The sequence below is a fragment of the Pinus tabuliformis genome, chromosome 8 (genome assembly GCF_031772625.1).
Source record: "Pinus tabuliformis cultivar Carrire ecotype Pingquan chromosome 8, CPIR1, whole genome shotgun sequence".
Taxonomy (NCBI): Eukaryota; Viridiplantae; Streptophyta; class Pinopsida; order Pinales; family Pinaceae; genus Pinus; species Pinus tabuliformis.
Window position 1 is genome coordinate 979,181,543 of NC_142294.1, and position 5,066 is coordinate 979,186,608.

Genomic DNA, 5,066 nt, shown 5'->3' on the forward strand with positions numbered 1-5,066 from the left:
TCTTTATTTCGAAAATCATTAAGTGTGTAATCTCTTCTACCCTCTCTGATTTCGAAAAAGTGAACTTGTTTGTATTGATCATTTAAAAGAAAATTCAAAGTTGTACAAAAAGCTTTCTTTGTAGGCATTAATACTAAGAAAGTGGAAAACAAACACCTGCATTGTGCATTTTGCATTTGATAGTTTGCATGTTGGATTTAGGAAAAGTGCATTAGAGTGTGCTGATTGCTCTTTGAGAAAAGATAGTGTCTTTCTTTTCCCTTAGTAGCTAGGATTTTCAAAGTTGAAAAGATAATAAAGCTTGCTTATCATCTTAGACTGCATTTAGGAATTTGTATCATACATCTCGTGGTGAACCTTGAAAGGCAAACTTTAAAAAGATCAACCTAAAATAAACTGAATGAACCTAACAACGCTTTGTAACATAACGCACAACATAGAGGTCTAGGCTAGAGACGTGTTCCGGCATCGTTAAGCCTAGTGACTGTCGATCTCGTGGAAGGTGGGTGATTCCTCCTGAGGGATGATAGCGCTAGTACGGATTGTGCTCCCACGTACCGCCGCGTATATATTGGGAGACCCCTATAGGCATATATCTTTTATCCTTAGGAAGCTGTGTCGGCCGCCCTACTGATCGCAATGCAGTGAACACAGCATTCACGAAGATCGACCGCCCGTACCCTAAAAAGTATTCTACGGTTTTGCGAAAGGTTTGGCACACCCTCTGCCTAGAACTCCAGAGCAGTTTCTTTTGGCCTTTTTCAGACTCTATAACAGAAAAAGTCCATCCGAGCATTTGTCACTTCGGGCTCATTAAAACATCGAAGGAGACTAGAGTCATCTTTAGCTTTTTCTCGACTCTTTAAAAGTGAAAAAGCAAGTTGTGTCTAAAGCGTCGTTAACAATTTATTTTAAATGGAACAATCACCCTTTAATCCTGCGTTGATCTTTAGGTTGAAAAGATGGAGCACACCAACCAAGGAATTCCTCTTGGTGGAAATCCTAGTCCCTTCTCCTCTTGGGGAGATGTTGGTGCGCCCCACATGGCCACATTGTCGCTTCCAGGACTGACAATTGGCCTACCAGTCTGGCTCTTTTCAACCAGTGTCGTTCAGAATACCACCATTCCTGAACAGTCGAGTCAACAGTTAGATCAGACAAGAGTTACCTCCCAGCCTTCCACTTCATCTTCCTCCCCTCCTTCCTCTTCGCTTGACGGAACTGGTTGAACAAAAAACTGGGTTCCTAAGGAGAAGAAGGAGCCTAAGGCGACTGGGGGCAAACAAGTGTCATCTAACAAAAATCCACACACAGCACTCGTAAGGCCTAAATCGCCATGCGTCATATGCAAGGGAGACAACTTCCATAGAAATTATCCCTGTATCCCCCGGATACTAAGAGACTGGTCCCCCCGTTCGCACAATTCGGTAGCATCGACCTCTGATAGCCATGTTGATTGCTCACCATCAACTAGTGGGAGTGAAGCCCCAGGACAGAGCGGGAAAGCTAAATTTCCCTGCAGACTGTGTGAAGTCGATCACGCCATCCACCGTTGTCCCTTCTTAGACGAGGCAAAAAGAGTTTTGGAAGATCGCCCGATTTTACGAGCGCATCTCCCTCCTAGATATCAAAGACTCCTGCCAAGTCCCTCACTAGTTGAGAACCCGGTTGACCCGCCCAGGTGGTCAGCCGAAGCACCTGTCATTGAAGATGAACCGTCTGAATCCATACCTGATGAAAGTCTAAAGGTTGAAACGGCAGTTGACCCGGTTTTGCCTTCAGAGGCTCCATCTTCGAATGACACCATCACAGAGGAGAATAAAGACGACACCGTCCAAATTCTCTTCATCAGCACTGACTCTGATGATCAAGGGGGCAATGCCACCATTCCTTTATCGCAGGAAGGAAGTTCATCAAAGCGCTATCCGGCCGTATATTCGGTCCCACCACCAAGCAACCTAGTTGTGTCCTTTGATTGGAACCAACTAGGCAGACCCCGGTTGCCAGCCAGTATACCATTCAGAATTATTTGTCAAATATACAGAATGGTAATGGCTGGCACTATCATTGATGAGGGGGCATCTGTGAGTATCCTTTCCTCTATTGCTTGGAAAGCGCTTGGTTCGCCTGCGCTTTTGCCTGAAATGAGAAATCTATCAGGCTTTGATAAAGGAACCAGTCGACCTTTAGGGATCCTCCCCAATGTGCCTATAACATTGAAAGGGAAGACCGTTCAAATGAACGTGATGGTCGTTCAAGGACCCTTGGATTATAACCTACTCCTTGGACGAGACTATATATATTGCATGGGAGCTATTGTCTCCTCGCTCTTTAGAGTAATGTGTTTTCCGCATGAAGGAAGAGTGGTCAAGCTCGTAGACCAACTTTCGTTTCCCGGATCACGCATCGCAAATAGTCATGTACCATCCCTAAATGGTCTATACACGCAAGAAGTGTCTCAACCCATGGTCCGTCCTCCTGATGAGCGCGAGTAATCCGGGAGGATATGACTGGAACCCAGGGTGCATGCGTCCTGGCCTGCTTCGGCAGGAAAACTTTGGGTATAGGGTAGGTTTCCGCGGGAGAATATGACTAGTCTGTACCCCGTCCGTGGTTGGAAGAGGGGTTGTTCTGGAATAAGATTCTCTTGTCAAAGTTATGTGAGAGGGCGGGTATCGTCACTCACCTCTGTCTATTTCGGTAGACATTGCCGAGGAAGTGTTTTGTTTGAAAGATTAACGAGATAATCTTTGGGTAACCAGAAAGTGGTAGGCCTCTCCCGGTGAAACGAAAGTTTCGATGGAATTGAAGTAGAGGTAACTTTGAAATCGTACTTTATACCTGAGGGCATGCAAACCTTTTGGAGTGCAAGCAAAGAGCGGTTATTGATCTGTTTTTTGGGTTAGTCGTTTCCTAACTTGCATAAAGAAAGGATGAGGAGCAAAGCTTAGTGAGATGAAGCTCCATAAAAAATAGAATCTTGATGAGACACTCTTATCATATGACTGGGTAATCGAGCAGTTTTAGCATAAAGTTCATGCTCGTTAAAAAATAAACGCAAGATTCGAGCAGTTTTAACGCGGACTTCATGCTCGTTAAAAAATAAATATAAGCAGTGAGCAAGAGTTTCCTCCAGTGTTTAAGCTCATTTTAAAATAAAAAATGAACCTACCCGGTAAATAACCACCGTGAATGTAATATCATCAGCCATTAAAGCCTTGGTCGTGTTTGGACCTGCCACCTCCATTTTTCATTTGGCCGATCGTTCACCTCCATATGATTGTTTACCCATTTTGAGGAACAGCTGCGAAGAGTGATTTCACCTAGCCATCCTTGTGACACTGCCGTGATTGGAAAATTCCAACCTGTACCTGGAATCTGCTGCTAACCCTGTTTATCACTCGTTCCTCAAAAGACGAGTCTTCTTTAAGCTCTTTTCAACTGACTCGTAAAATATGAAAAGATTGCCGAGTTTTGGCCTTCCAGCTCGTTAAAGGACAGGAAGAGCTATCCCTCCTCTAGATTTTAATCTTTTTGGACCTGAGGGATTATTGCACAAAAAGATCGAGCGCTTGTTTTGTTCGGCTCGTTAAAACTATCAAAAACTCATCCCTTCTGTATTGTTTTATACTTTTTCGGACTTAAGGGATTAGATGACGAAAAAGGAATTTTGGAGTTAACTTTATGTACCTTTTCAGACTCTCTAAAAATGAAAAGGACCGAGTTATCCTTGTCGTTAGACTCGTTAAAATTATTAATAGCGACAAACTTGTCTTTAGACGAGAACGAGTTTCACTATCACTAGGCTCGTTAAAACATAGCGATGGGCTTGCCCGAAGGGCAGGTTATAGAACAAGCATATGTTATCCTCCTCAAGCTTGACAAAAATAAAGAGGTACTGGTCAGCAATGACTGGGGAAAAATTGGGAGAAACTAAAGAGAACTTTGATGGTAGCAGGTCGCTCTTGAACATGACACTTTTCCTCCGTACCACATTCGGGTTGGGTTGTTTCATTCACCGGTCACATCACCATGGTCTCGCCATACCATCCATATTTGGGGTAATGCTACCGATCCATCGCATCAATGTCTCCATATGTTCAAGAGAAGTTGTTCAAAAAGAGTCAACCGGGTCCCATCCACTGCCATACATTATCCTTCATCCATTCATGACCGCCACCCTGAATCATATGTCACAGATCGTTTTCACCTCCATTAAAATCATTAGCTCCGTTCCATGTCACTGATGTGGGATTCATTAAGGCCCTCCTGTGACGGATCGCTTCTTGTCGACATCAGCTCATTATCCAAGAAGTTGATCTAGGAACAACCCCCTTCAGTACTTTGAAGCTTGCATGCCTCAATGGCAAGTTTCTCACTTCCGGTGACAGGTATACATCAATGACCTTCGACCAGAAGATTTTGCGTGGTGTTCGATGCCAAGTCCTTTATTCACACCACGTGAATTGTACTGAAGTACCTTGAGGGTCATTATCATTATCGGTGATTCCTCTCGCGCTTGTTAACGGTTTACATCATTGACCGGTAATCAAGCGATGTCTTTCCATGTTCGACTTCAGCGCAATTCTCACATGGATCGACTTGTACTTAGAGTGAAGATCGAACGAGTTTGAAGACCCCGGATCTAGTTTCATCCATCTGGGCTGCGATATATATTCAGGAAAAATAAAGACATTTGACATGTACATCATTACAGCAGATGATCATCCTACTCAAAGGATGATAATTTCGCCAAAATTATCAGTCTACCATCAGACGATCGTCTGTTCTATGTACAAAAATGAATTTATAAAGCTGAGCATGGGAATGCCCGCCTCAACTAGATCATGAAAGCAGTATGAATCATAATGTATTGTATTGTATCTTATTACAGGTCTCCTCCTAGCAAATGGATGAACTTCGGACCCTCTTGGATAAAGTATTTCACCTGATAAACGGCCTCATACTTTAGGGGGCAACTGTTATAGACATTTTTGTGCCTTACAGCATTGAGCATGAAATGTCCATAATCTAAGGGATCCAAAGTCCCTAAACATGTTGTTCCT